The sequence below is a fragment of the Schistocerca piceifrons genome, chromosome 2 (assembly GCF_021461385.2).
Source record: "Schistocerca piceifrons isolate TAMUIC-IGC-003096 chromosome 2, iqSchPice1.1, whole genome shotgun sequence".
Classification (NCBI taxonomy): domain Eukaryota; kingdom Metazoa; phylum Arthropoda; class Insecta; order Orthoptera; family Acrididae; genus Schistocerca; species Schistocerca piceifrons.
Window position 1 is genome coordinate 190742012 of NC_060139.1, and position 15702 is coordinate 190757713.

At 42.6% G+C, this 15702-nt stretch overlaps 1 protein-coding gene and 1 non-coding gene across 2 annotated transcripts in view; both read right to left on the reverse strand.

Annotated features, from left to right (window-relative positions):
- Positions 1-15702, reverse strand: part of LOC124775240 (carboxypeptidase B-like) — a 231701-nt gene that overhangs the window by 159008 nt on the left and 56991 nt on the right. The gene's annotated exons all lie outside the window — the stretch shown is intronic.
- Positions 4515-4587, reverse strand: Trnat-agu. Its single transcript has one exon. It is a non-coding gene; the product is annotated as a tRNA-Thr (tRNA).

The window sequence follows — 15702 nt, forward strand, 5'->3', positions numbered from 1 at the left end:
TTGGGGCAGGTGGAGAAATCGGCCGTGGCAGAGCACGCACTGAATGAGACCGACCACGTAATAAAATTCGCCGACACGGAAGTTCTGGCTGTAGAGAAGCACTATCACACGCGCTTGTTCAGAGAAGCTGTAGAAATACAAAAACACGCGAACAGTTTCAACAAGAAAGAGGGAAGCCTTAAGGTAAACGGATCCTGGCTTCCCGTACTGCAGCGAACGACCGTCGCAGGTAGCAAGAGGAGAACCGCACCGGAAATGGCCGCGGAGAAGCCCTCGGACGTTGGCACGCCAAGTACATATAGTCTGCGGCCGCGAGCTCGGCTCCAGTTCACCACCGGCAATGGAGGGTGAAGCTTTGACAATGCCAGCCACTCGTGCTGGCGAAACGTCAGAAAAATCATTAGATGAACGTCGGCCGAAGAACCCGAGACAGAAACCAATAGGCAGTTTAAGACCTAATCACAGCAGGCCAAAGGACAAGGCTGGAACACAGCAATGGAAGAACACGGTGTCTTTACCTTTCATTAGTAAGGTTACAGATCGAACCGGCAAAATTTTGCTGAAACATAAAGTGGAACCGGTATGCAAACCTACCAGAAAAATAGGACAAGTACTTCGTTCTCTTAAAGATAGAAGGCCACCATTATCATCTAGCGGTGTGTATAAGGTTCCGTGTACTTGTGGCAATGTCTATATTGGTACTACGAAAAGAACTGTGAATACTAGGGTAAAGGAGCATAAAAGTCTTTTCCGACTGGGAAAAATAGATAAATCGGCCGTTGCGGAACATGCACTTCAGTCAGGTGACCATGTAGTCAAGTTTTCTGAAACTACAGTTTTAAGTGCTACCACGAACTATTATCCACGACTGTATAGGGAGGCTATTGAAATTTATAAACATGAAGATAATTTTAATAGAAAAGAAGAGGCCTTGAAATTAATATGGACAGTGGCGTTACAGAATTCAAAAGTGATTTTTATCTGTGACGGACTATTATCGATAGTTACATTTTATCTTTGGCTAGTTTTCTCTCTGCTACTATATGCAAGCTAGACCACGCCCACTTCCCTCGGTACTTAGGCCGCTCCCCGACGCCCGACTCGTCAGTCGGCAGGACCAGCCATACCTCTGAAGATGTCCAACGTAGTATTGGACGAAACGTTAGGAATAGAAGAATTCCATGGACCACGGCCATATAACCCGGAAGAATTATCAACAACAGTACCATCCGGTCGTGAAAGCCTTCATTGTATTGCAAATACTGTTAGATTGCACTGATAGCACAAGTGTGTTCGCTTTTTCCTTTGTAAAAACTTTGATGTCATTGTTTGATTATATGCAATGTAGCGTATCTATCATTTAAATTCTTTGTCTCGTTGGGAGGGAGACAAAACTTACTGTATGTATTTGGAATTTGGGTGAATAATTTTTTGTAGAAACGTAAATATGTGCAAATGTTCTGTTTTATTTAATATGTTTGGTTGCTGTTATGTAAACTGCTGACCTTCACTTAGGGTTCTTAGTTATTTCGTATGTAAAAAGTGTTGTGGTTCCCCTCGGGAACGGAACTTCGTAGCGCGGGCAAAATGTGGTTGGCATGGATAGAAAGGTGGAAGGGAGAGTCAGTCGGGGATGAGCTACTGAACCACCAACGCTCACGAAAAGGTTGTGATTTGTGCTGGTGCCGAGAGGGGATTTTTGTGCCGTTTTCCAATATGCCAAAGCCTCTGATGGATGCAGTAACTGTAAGTAGGCTGTTTAGGTTTTTTTTAATGGTAACGCCACGTAGCGCTCTGTATGAAAATCACTGGCAGTCTGTGGTTGGGTGGCATTGTTGGAATTTGCCATTGTAGTGTTGGGCAGTCGGCTGTTAACAGCGCGTAGCGTTGCGCAGTTGGAGGTGAGCCGCCAGCAGTGGTGGATGTGGGAGAGAAATGGCGGAATTGTGAAATTTGTAAGACTGGATGTCATGAACTGCTATATATATTATGACTTTTGATGACTATTAAGGTAAATACATTGTTTGTTGTCTATTGAAATCTTTCATTTGCTAACTATGCGTATCAGTAGTTAGTGTCTTCCGTAGTTTGAATCTTTTATTTAGCTGGCAGTAGTGGCGGTCGCTGTATTGCAGTAGTTCGAGTAACCAAGATTTTTGTGAGGTAAGTGATTTGTGAAACGTATAGGTTAATGTTAGTCAGGGCCATTCTTTTGTAGGAATTTTTGAAAGTCAGATTGCGTTGCGCTAAAAATATTGTGTGTCAGTTTAAGCACAGTCATGTATAATTTTTCTAAGGGGACGTTTCATAACTAGCTGGAATTATGTTGGAATTGATATCTATCACCGCCACCAAGAAATGACAGAGTCCAGCAATTCTACCTGCAAATCCACCTACCAACATGCACTCGCCACCACATTGCGCAATCACTGTAATGGAACAGATAAACTATAGTAATGTGCAGTGAAGGATCAGCTCATTGGATGTAATAATGTAGTCAAATATAAGCTAAATTTTAACTGAACTCATGTACCTACCATGATTTATCCTCAGTGACATATCCACTTATGATCCCTCCCACGCTAAAGTACTTACCGAGTGTCCTTTATTGAAAGCATATTACAGTTAATGTGGCAATAGAATGTGCTAAAATTAATATTGTTTGTTGAAAGGATCTTACAAATATCTCAATTTTGTGCTCCACTGCAGCAAAAGTTCAGAACTGCAACTGTTGAGAGTTACATGCTTGCTAAGTGCTTGTTTCACTAATGTAATGAAAGTGCGTTTATTTTGCTCTATTACAGTGGTCAAGATTAAGCCCCCCCCCCAATTGAAAGTAGTCCAAATGCACAAAGTTACTTAATTATAGAAAGTTTCAATTACTCCCGCTATTCCTGTCAAGTTCGGTACAGTACTGGGTTCCTCTTGAGTATTGAAAGTGCTTATTAACAGTGTAACAGGACCCACAGTTTGTCTATTGTGCTAAGCTAATTAACGATTAATAGACTTCTTTTATTCAAAGGTCAGTGAGAAAGTGTTTGTTAGTGAAATACATTTAACTTCCATTCTAACTAGAAAAGTATTTAGCTGAGAGAGACTTAACCTATGCCCAGTTCATAATTTTGCAGTGAACTACATTTACAATTTGACAGATAGGAAAATGTTTGAAAAGTAATACTGAACCTATGTCCGATTTATGATTCTACAGTGAATATTAATAGTAATGTTATTGAGACCATTCATTTTGACTAAGTCCTGAAGGTAATAGTGTGTATCGTTATCTGTTATATTTATGCAAATAGTTTGTTCTGCTCTGTCAGCTCCAACCTTAACGTGAACATATGCAGATGCCTGAATTCATTGCACTCTCGTGTGACAAAGTATAGGCTGTGTTTGCCCATTAAAGGTACTTATTTTCAGTTTCTTGAACAAGAATGTTACTCATTCTTATGCCTAATTAGGCTGGTGACCGTTTTTATTATCATTTGGACAGTGTGGATAGGTAAATTATTGCTTGTTACTGTTTAAATATTTACGTAATTCTGACTTTCACTTCCGATAAGCCACCTCAGTTAGGTATATCACGGTCAACGCAACTAAATTCCTTTCAGAGGGTAACACTGCACAGATGCTTTATACTATAATTGCTTTAACAAGATAGTTTCATTATACGATCTGCCTCCAACTTTAAGGTTATGGTATAGCAGTAGCAGCGGACGGTAGTGTTATAAACCTAGATCGAAATAATTACATAAATAGAAGAAGTGTGACACATAGAGCACAAGACAGGCGTGCAGTATTTCTCTCCACCCATTTCATCCCATCCACCAACCCGTCCCTGGCTACTGTTCTACCAAACACTGAATGACGGTAATTAACGCCAGTTGTGGGAATGGGATTAAAATTAAGGGTGAAAGGATATCAGTGGTTCAAATGGCTCTGAGCACTATGGGACTTAACATCTGTGGTCATCAGTCCCCTAGAACTTAGAACTACTTAAACCTAACTAACCTAAGGACATCACACACACCCATGCCCGAGGCATGATTCGAACCTGCGACCGTAGCAGTAGCGCGGTTCCGGACTGAGCGCCTAGAACCGCTAGACCACCGCGGCCGGCAAGGATATCAATGATGAGATTCATTGTTGTCACTGCTGTCTTCACCGAAAGTGAGGAAGAATTACAGCACCTGTTCTAGAGTATGTGCAGTACCACGAGCGCAGTATGTGGGCTGAGAGTAGACCAAAGATGAAAGTAATGAGTAACATTAACGATGTTAGGGATGAAATTGCGGACCACTCATTAGACGAAGAGGAAGGATTGTGCTTCTTAGGAAGCACATTAAAGCACTTCGGACGAAGCAAAGAGGACGTAAGAAGCTCCCTAGCACAGGCAAACGTGGCATTCCTTGATAAAAGAAACCTACCAGTAAAGCAGAGACCAAGACAGAAAGGAATTCAAGGCATTAGCTGCCAGTAGGCTTCATTTATAACAATGAAATTAGTTGAAAATTTGTGCCGGATCGGGATTCAAACCCAGGTCTCCTGCTTACTAGGCAGATGCGCTGACCGCTACGCCATCCGCACGCAGTGGCCTTCACAACCTCACGGACTACCTAGCACGTCTCATGTCAGACACAAATTCTCAACTTATACCACACATTACTGATGTAGTGCCCCTCCTCATTAGCCTCAATACTCGTGGCATCTCGCCAATTCCCGTGAGAGTTCGAAGTTGGCGTAAATCTGCAATGAAGATATCATAACGTCTTTAATTCCTTTGTGTCTTGATTCATAGGTGCTGGAGGATCAAAATGGCAATGACGGGTCATGATTTCCTCAGAGTGGATGCATACCAAGCTTGAACTCTTATGGGAATCGGCGAGATGCCATGAGTAATGAGACTAATGGGCTGGGACACTACATCAGTAGTGTGTGGTATAAGCTGAGAATATGAGTCTGACGGGAGGTATGCTGGGGTAATCCGTGTAGTTGTGGTAAGCAGTGTCCGGATGCCGTAGTGGTCAGCACATCTACCTTGTCCCATTGATATGAATTAATCCCCACTGGAAGCTTATGTCTTTATATCTTTTGTGTACCGATTCATAGCGATTGTACAATCAAAACTGTCTTAGTTCTTTCGGACATGTCCGAGAAAACCGACACCACATGTGACGAAGCAAGCTGGGATAATTTTAATTGCCCTCTTGTTTTACCATCTGCCTACTTAAATTCATTTGGTCAGTTTTAACTGTTTCCATTAGCATACGTGTATATAATCGACATTTTCAATAAAGAGAAAGGTTGACCCTCAGTTTTAAAGGATATGACACCAGATCTAATATTGTGCTTAGTTTTATGTATGTAATTTTTCTAATTTATTTTGACTATTCCTAGTTAGTATCGTTTGTTATAGGGTGAAATCGGTGACTGTTTCGTAACTTAAATATCATTATTGACATATAAACAAGTATAAAGTCTGTAACAATTGTAAACATTTGAAGACGAAGTACTAGTAATCTTAAAGGATCTATTTAGCTCCATTCAAAAACATGTCAGCAAAACCAGGCGTTCATTAATTCCAAAGTAATTAACAGTTTTGTCAAAAGTATTGTTTGCATACTATAGCTGCTAATTTCATGATTTAAACAAATAATTCAGCCTAAACCTCTTAGTAGGAGAAACTGTTAAAAAGAGACACAATTTTTCGATGTATTCAGTTAACTGAGTGAGTTAAGTTTTAATTGTAATTTCTGTAAATTTAACTTTAAACAATGTGTAGTTTCAGGACCTATTATTGTGATGATGTATAAGGGCCCGATTTTTGGTCAGAGACAGTCAGTCCACGGACGAGTTTCAGACGAGTAACCTGTGCTGGTTAGAACAACAACAACGCATCAACTTAACTGTGACATAAGCGTTAAACAATTAGGCGGTGTGTTAAAACACTGACAGTGACTGTTTCCATACGTACCTGATTATTCTTCAAGAACTGTGAGCTTTGTGGATAGGTTTTATTGCTCTTAGATGTTCATCAATAAACCATTGTAGCAGTACTTGGAGTTTCGCCTGCAAACTATTAATGAGGCTTATCGCAAGTTAAACAGTAGTGCACTGGCCATATAACTGTGTAATATTGGGGGTTGTGCAAAGTGAAAATTAAAGTACTGTGAAACGCAACTGTGCACCTGTCGGCTACATGATTCACAGTAGTGTGTGTCGTAATATACAACCCATTTTTCAGCCAGCGCAGCAACGCATTACGTCGAGTCGACACCGAGGACAATCAACAAACGAAGAAATAAAAGCAGGTGGAACCGCCACACACATATAAAAATACATACACTTTTTTTCAGTATTGCAATTAAAATTGTACAGAATTCTTTTGGAACTTGGAATACCAAAGAAGTATGTTAGACTTACAGAAGCGAGTTTGAAAAACACAAAAGGTAGAGTACACGTGGGGAAATTGGAGTGAGAAGAATTTGTAATAAAGAACGGACTTAAGCAGGGAGATGCCCTGTCTCCGCTACTTTTTAATTTAGTCCTGGAATATATTGTACGAATGGCAGCAGATAATTCAGAGGGTGTGGAGTTAAATGGAAATATTAAGATACTAGGGTATGCAGATGATCTAAACATCATTAGCGATAGGAAAGAATCTGTAACAGCAAATGCTAAGGCGTTAATCAAGGCTAGTGAAGATGTAGGTCTACGGATAAGTGAAGACAAAACTAAATACCTGGTTACTACTAGAATGCCAACAGCAGTTAGATCAGTAAATGTTAAGAGTTGGAGACATGCAGTTTGAAAAAGTGAACACATTTAGGTATCTACGAGCGGACATCAGTTCGAGAAATGAGATTGAAGCCGAACTAAAGAAGAGATTACGGGCGGGAAATGCGTGTTACTTCTCACTAAATAGATTACTTTCATCACGGATATTGTCTAGGAATTTAAAGATTAGAATATACAAAACTATTATTCTACCAGTATGTTGTGTGGGTGTGAGACTTGGTCTCTCACTGTGCAAAATGAAAAGCCGTTTCGAGTAATTGAAAACAAAATTTTGAGGAAAATTTTCGGATTAGAAAGGGATGACATTAGCGGAGAGTGGCGAAAACTGCATAACGGAGGGGTTCACGAACTCTATTCAAGCCCTGACATAATCAGTATTATTAAATCACGTAGGCTGCGATGGGCGGGTCACGTACCTCGAATGGGTGAGGGCAGGGCAGCGCGCAGAGTACTGGTAGGGCACTTAGAGGGCGAGGCGTAGATGGGAGGACAATGTGAAGGCTTATTTGAGGAGCCTAGGTATTGAAGGTGAATGGAAGGAAATAGCCCAAGACAGGGACAGATGGCGAAAATACGTTGCTGCGGTAATGGACTCTAGAGTCCGTTATGACCAGTGAGTGAGTGTGTGACTGAGTGTGTATATATATACTTTTTTTGAGAATGTCCGCCTTCATAGGGCAGTCTGGCCGCTATGTGAAAGATCCATATTCGATACCCAGTATTAGCAGGAATTTTTCCTGGATGAGAGGACTGGACTGGGGTGCACTCGGCTTCGTGAAGCCGATTCAGGAGCTGCTTACGTGAGAAATAGCATCTCCACGGTCAAGAAAGCCGGGCGCATGGCCGTCCGTACCGTATCCAATGACGCCATTAGCAGAAGATGACACGGCGATCGGTCGGTTCTGAGGGGCGCATTAGGGCCAGAACACGAAGCTTTGCTTCGCTTTTCTTTGTGAGAGTGTACCTCTGGAAGACGACATTCTACGGAGTGTCATGGACTGTGGGAAAACCGGAGACGTGACGCACAAAACGTTTCAGAAAATTAAGTGTGGCTGACCTAATAAAAACGGGGAAATTATTCGCGGTATCGGTGTAAAAAGGAATAACTGACTAGATAAAGAGAGGATGTTACGGCATATGTTAATACACCAGGAAATAACTTTTATGGCTCTAGAGTGTCAAGGTGGGAAAAAACTGTATGGAAAAGACGGAGTATCCAATAAATGATTCATGACGTTGGGTGCAAATACTACTTTCAGATTGAAAGATTGACACAAGAGAGTAATTCAAGGCGGGTCGCATCAAACCAGTCAGATGACTGATGCTACGTCATATAGTAAGGATCGTTTCGCTGCCGCTGTCGCTGCTATATGCGTTCTAAAGTATTAAATGTTCGTATGGATGGCTAGGGTTTTTATACGTCACTTTATCACTCTAGCAGTGTGAGTGAGCGATTGCTTGTCGTCTCTACTCGCACTCGTATCCAACTAGAAGTACATCCTGCTAGCACGCAACAAATACCGAAAACGCAACTGAATAAATCAGAATTCAATTAAAACTTGAACGTCTGCAGCCTGGAGCTAGCTACCTCACGAGCTGAATCTTTGTAATCGTTCATATGCAACACTGCTACTAAAAGATCTAAGTTGTTGTTGTTGTGATCTTCAGTCCAGAGATTGGTTTCATGCAGCTCTCCATGCTACCCTATCCTGTGGAAGCTTTTTCATCTCCCAGTACCTACTGCAACCTACATCCTTCTGAATTTGCTTAGTGTATTCGCCTCTTGTTCTCCCTCTGCGATTTTTACCCTCCACGCTACCCTCCAGTATTAAATTCGTGATCCTTTGACGCCTCAGAACGTGTCCTACCAACCGATCCCTTCTTCTTGTCAAGCTGTGCCACAAACTTCTCTTCTCCCCAATTCCATTCAGTACCTCCTCATTAATAATGTGATCTACCCATCTAATTTTCAGCATTCTTCTGTAGCACCACATTTAGAAAGCTTCTATCCTCTCCTTGTCCAAACTATTTATCGTCCATGTTTCACTTCCATACACGGCTACACTCCATACCAATACTTCCAGGGAACACTTCCCTTAACACTTAAATATATACTCGATGTTAACAAATTTCTCTTCTTCAGAAACGCTTTCCTTGCCATTGCCGGTCTACGTTTCCTATCCTCGCTATTTCGACCATCATCAGTTACTTTGCTCCCCAAGTAGCAAAACTTAACTACTACTGTAAGTGTCTCATTTCCTACTCTAATTCCCTCAGCATCACCCGATTTAATTCGACTACATTCCATTATCCTCGTGTTGCTTTTGTTGATGTTCATTTTATATCCTCCTTTCAAGATACTGTCCATTCCGTTCAACTGCTCTTCCAGGTCCTTTGCTGTCTCTGACAGAATTACAATGTCATCGGCAAACCTATAGGTTTTTATTTCTTCTCCCGGATTTTAATTCCTACTCCAGATTTTTCTTTTGTTTCCTATACTGCTTGCTCAATATACAGATTGAATAACATCGGGGAGAGACTACAATCCTGTCCGACTCCCTTCCCAACCACTGCTTCCCTTTCGTGCTCCTCGACTCTTATAACTGCTATGTGGTTTCTGTACAAATTGTAAATTACCTTTCGCTCCCTGTATTTGACCCCTGCCACCTTCAGAATTTGAAAGAGTGTTTTCCAGTCAACACTGTGAAAAGCTTTCTCTAAGTCTGCAAATGCTAGAAACGTATGTTTGCCTTTCGTTAATCTATCTTCTAAGATAAGTAATAGGGTCAGTATTGCCTCACGTGTTCAAACATTTCTACGGGATCCAAACTGATCTTCCCCGAGGTCTCACAATCCTTATTATCAGAGAAGCTGATAGTAGAATCTTCAACTAGCCGTGATATTAAATAACCGCAGATGACTTTCAGGAATACACACCTGAGCCGTATTGGGCTCGACTTTTAACTTCGAAGATATTTGATTGGGACTTGACGAGCGTTCCTGGCTGACAGCAAAAGGGCAGTAAGATGATCGGAGGAAACTAGAGCACCTGACGCGACTGCGCAGGACAGACTATACGACGGTCCGGCATTGTGCTCTGGGTGTCAGGACACGGTTTCCTCTCCAGACAACAAAGAATCAAACCTTTTTACATAGGGTTTGAAAAATGTCATTTGCACGTTATCCTGCATGGCAAGTGCTTTCATCTGATATCTTGTCTCGTTTCTTTGGTGGAAAAGTAGTGCTTAATTCTAGTGATGTAAACATACACAGTTACATTTAATTATATAACATTTGTACTCCTCTCTACCAGTCGACATAGGCTTCGAAAAAAGCAATACCAGACCATTAAATAAGAATTTCATTTGCTAGCATATTAATGTATTTATATTAGTCTACATATTTTTCATCAATAATTTAAAAGAAATTGCATTCGTTGCTATTTACTAAGGTATTTTCTTATCGTCAGTTAGAGAAAGCTTTTGACGATGTTGATTGGAATAATCTCTTTCAAATTCTGAAAGCGGCAGGGGTAAAATACAGGGAGCGATAGGCTATTTACAATTTGTACAAAAAGCAGATGGCAGTTGTAAGAGTCGAGGGACATGAAAGGGAAGCAGTGGATGGGAAGGGAGTGAGACACAGCTGTAGCCTATCCCCTATGTTATTCAATCTGTATATTGAGCAAGCAGTGAAGGAAACAAAACAAAAATTCGGAGTAGGTATTAAAATCCATGGAGAAGAAATAAAAACTTTGTGGTTCGCCGATGACATTGTAATCCCGTCAGACAGCAAAGGACTTGGAAGAGCAGTTCAGCGGAATGGACAGTGTCTTGAAAGGAGGGTATAAGATGAACATCAACAATAGCAAAACGAGGATAATGGAATGTAGTCGAATTAAATCGGGTTTTGCTATTTGGGGAGCAAAATAACTGATGATGGTCGAAGTAGAGAGGATATAAAATGTAGACTGCCAATGGCAAGGAAAGCGTTTCCGAAGAAGAAATTTGTCAACATCCAGTATAGATTTGTCAGGAAGTCGTTTCTGAAAGTATTTGTATGGAGTGTAGCCATGTATGGAAGTGAAACATGGACGATAAATAGTTTGGACAAGAACAGAATAGAAGCTTTCGAAATGTGGTGCTACAGACGAATGCTGAAAATTAGATGGGTAGATCATGTAACTAATGAGGAGGTATTGAATAGGATTGGAGAGAAGAGGAGTTAGTGGCACAACTTGACAAGAAGAAGGGACCGGTTGGTAGGACATGTTCTGAGGCATCAAGGGATCAAAAATTTAGCATTGGAGGGCAGCGTGGAGCGTAAAAATCATAGAGGGAGACCAAGAGATGAATACACTAAGCAGATTCAGAAGGATGTAGGTTGCAGTGAGTACTGGGAGATGAAGGAGCTTGCACAGGATAGAGCAGCATGGAGAGCTGCATCAAACCAGTCTCAGGACTGAAGACCACAACAACACGAACTTTTGTGTATCCTTTGGCTCATATATAATTTTTCGAATGATCAGACTTACCACCTATGTAATAATGTGCTCTATGCGTGACATATGCACCAAACGCCAGAAAAAGGGGCTCAAAGAAAATAAAAACCCCGTCTACGTTATTGATAAAGTAAGCAAATGCAATGTGTCCTTTCAGTCGTCCCTCACGTACTCTGTGTGTCCGAAGATCTGCTGCTGGCACTCAGAGCCGCGTGCAAGATGCTGAGAACAGGTCCAGCAAGTTACGGCAGCGAGGGAACAAGCTGCCAACTCTTGCAACGGTCGTTCTGTGACCCCGCAGTGTTCACGTCGCTAATAAAACAACGGAGTGTGACGCGGGAGGCTTAGAAGCGTTGCGGCATTGCCACGGTGTGTACAGCTCCCCGTGGTGCAACGAAAGGCAACGGGTTAACTCCTCGGAAAATCTGCATGTACTGCTACGAGATGTGATATCGCACGGACACTAATCTGCATCAGAATCGTTACAATCATCAAGCATTCGACAGCCACTGCTGATAAAGACCTCTACGCTTTTCCATGTCATACAGGCTTCAGCGATATACACCTATGATGTTCCACCGTATTTCCACTGTAGTCCACCAACTTCCCATCAGATCGTCCCAACTTTTATTGCGTTCCGACCCCCTGTTCCTGAATGTCACACCCACTTTAATTTCGTTTTAATTTGTCACAGTTACGTCTTCCACTCCAATTTGCCTCCTGATCCTTTTCCTTGTTTCCTTATTTTGTCTACATGATGTTTTATCTAATTCATCTCTCACTGTTGTCCGCTGACCTAACCACTAATCACAATACCAAAAAATAAGTGATGTACAATAACGAAATTGCGGGAATGCATTTGTCTGGGTAACATATTCAAGTGATTAACAATGCAAGACCACAGGTTATTGCAAGTGGGATATCAGCCATTGCAATTGCGATATGCTGGTACATTAAGAACCGGTATAACCGTCAGAATGTTGAATATATGCATACGTGCATGCATTGCGCTGCACAGGTGCTTGTTGGATGTCAGCACCTGGACGGACTTCCATACCTGTTGCACTTGGTCGGTCAGTAGACACTGTTAAAGCTATTTGCGGATGGCGGTTCTAGGCGCTTCAGTCTGGAATCGCGCGACCGCTACGGTCGCAGGTTCGAATCCTTCCTCGGGCATGGATGTGTGTGATGTCCTTAGGTTAGTTAGGTTTAAATAGTTCTAAGTTCTAGGGGACTGATGACCTCAGAAATTGAGTCCCATAGTGCTCAGAGCCATTTGAACCATTTGCTTGTGGATGAGGCCGGAGCTGTCATCCGATGACGTTCTAGATTGTAAACAGATATGGTGATCGAGCAGGCCAAAGCATCATGTCGACACTCTGTAGAGCATGTAGGGTTACAACAGCCGTATGTGAGTGCGCGCTATCCTGTTGGAAAACACCTCTGGAATGCTGTTCATGCACAACAAGACGAATCACTAGATTGATGTGCGAATTTTCATTCAGGTTGTGTGGGATAGCTACGAAAGTGCCCCTGCTGTTATTCGAAATCGCACCCTTGGCCATAACTCGACGTATAGGTCCAGTGTGTCTAGCACACAGACTGGTCTGTTGGACGCCCTCAACCGGCCTCCAATACACAGCCATCAATGGCACCGAGGCAGAACCAGCTTTCGTCAAAAAACACAACGGACCTCCACTCTGCCCTACAATGAGTTCTCTCTTGACACCATTGGAGCCGACCTCTGTGGCCGAGCGGTTCTAGGCGCTTCAGTCCAGAACCGCGCTGCTGCTACGGTTGCAGTTTGGAATCCTGACTCGGCCATGGATGTGTGTGATGTCCTTAGGGTTGTTAAGTTTAAGTAGTTCTAAGTCTAGGGAACTGATGACCTCAGATGTTAAGTTCCATAGTGCTTAGAGCCATTTGAACCATTTGAACACCATTGAAGTCGCAAATGACGGTGATTTGGGGTCAGTGGGATACACGTTACAGGGTGTCTGGCCCGGAGCTGGCATTGAAGTAACAGATTAGTAACACTTCGTTGTCACTTTAGTGCCAACTACTGCTCAAATTGCTGCTGCAGATGCAGTACGATGCGCCGGGCCATACACCAAACGCTATGGTCTTCCCTCTTGGTATTGTCACGTGGCCGTCTGGAGCCCAGTCTTCTTGCCACCGTGCATTCCCTCGACCACCGCTGCCAGCAATCATGTACAGAGGCTACATTCCTCCACGTCTTTCCGCTGGAGCGCAGAGTCCCCTAGAACTTAGAACTACTTAAACCTAACTAACCTAAGGACATCACACACATCCATGCCCGAGGCAGGACTTCAAGCTGCGACCGTAGCGGTCGCGCGGTTCCAGACTGAAGCGCCTAGAACCACACGGCCACACCGTCAAGAAGTTATTGTCTGAGTCATATTCGATTTTATTAAAATATATGCTAAACAACAGCCTTGCACAATAGCTGTAGCCTAACTATACAATTTAAAGTACTAACAGAGAGCAGTGCGAAGAGCGTTACTATTGCGCAGATACAGGTAAGAAATCTTATTGTTTCAAGTATAGCATCCATTAAGCAGAGGGAGCATTATTTTCAAAGTCATCAAGTTTTGTTTCATTACCAGGGCCAATTTCAAATCAATAGTGTTGCATCAGATTCAGTTTTTGTGTTACGTAAATTTATGCAGTTTTAATTTGGTTTAAATTTGTTGAGTTTACATTCTCGCTTTCAGAAAAGTTCAGTACAGGGCGAAGCGCATAAGCGACGAGATAAAATACACGTTCGCATGCCCTTCCTATTCTAACAGATGTGTTGCAGGCTACTGTCAGTTGCGTTACTACAGAAGTACATGTTTCAATGTTTCATACAGTGAGTAGTACCTTCCGTTCGTTTAAGCATTTTTCCTCCTTGTTCTTCTGCCCCCTCCCCCACTAGCCCCTTCATTTACCCTTCCTGATTTTTGTAACCTGTCACAAACCAGACTCCCTACTAAAACATTTGCCAGTGCGCACTACCTTGCTGCCGTGTCGCAGTAATGAATGTATATCTTGGTCAGACTCTCTTTATGTTTCCATACTTTATCGCAAAGTGAAAGTAGCATCATTGGCGTATGGTGGTATTCACATCGGTGTGTGAGTACTCTCACATAACAAACATGGACTGGCAGGAAGAAATATTTCTCTTGAGAATAATTTTCTTTCTACAGCAACATAAAGATATACAGGGCTATTACAAATGATTGAAGCGATTTCATAAATTCACTGTAGCTCCATTCATTGACATATGGTCACGACACACTACAGATACGTAGAAAAACTCATAAAGTTTTGTTCGGCTTAAGCCGCACTTCAGGTTTCTGCCGCCAGAGCGCTCGAGAGCGCAGTGAGACAAAATGGCGACAGGAGCCGAGAAAGCGTATGTCGTGCTTGAAATGCACTCACATCAGTAGGTCATAACAGTGCAACGACACTTCAGGACGAAGTTCAACAAAGATCCACCAACTGCTAACTCCATTCTGCAATGGTATGCGCAGTTTAAAGCTTCTGGATGCCTCTGTAAGGGGAAATCAACGGGTCGGCCTACAGTGACCGAAGAAACGGTTGAACGCGTGCGGGCAAGTTTCACGCGTAGCGCGCGGAAGTCGACGAATAAAGCAAGCAGGGAGCTAAGCGTTCCACAGCCGACGGTTTGGAAAATCTTACGGAAAAGGCTAAAGCAGAAGCCTTACCGTTTACAATTGCTACAAGCCCTGACACCCGATGACAAAGTCAAACGCTTTGAATTTTCGGCGCGGTTGCAACAGCTCATGGAAGAGGATGCGTTCAGTGCGAAACTTGTTTTCAGTGATGAAGCAACATTTTTTCTTAATGGTGAAGTGAACAGACACAATGTGCGAATCTGGGCGGTAGAGAATCCTCACGCATTCGTGCAGCAAATTCGCAATTCACCAAAAGTTAACGTGTTTTGTGCAATCTCACAGTTTAAAGTTAACGGCCCCTCTTTCTTCTGCGAAAAAAACGTTACAGGACACGTGTATCTGGACATGCTGGAAAATTGGCTCATGCCACAACTGGAGACCGACAGCGCCGACTTCATCTTTCAACAGGATGGCTCCACCGCACTTCCATCATGATGTTCGGCATTTCTTAAACAGGAGATTGGAAAACCGATGGATCAGTCGTGGTGGAGATCATGATCAGCAATTCATGTCATGGCCTCCACGCTCTCCCGACTTAACCCCATGCGATTTCTTTCTGTGGGGTTATGTGAAAGATTCAGTGTTTAAACCTCCTCTACCAAGAAACTTGCCAGAACTGCGAGCTCGCATCAACGATGCTTTCGAACTCATTGATGGGGACATGCTGCGCCGAGTGTGGGAGGAACTTGATTATCGGCTTGA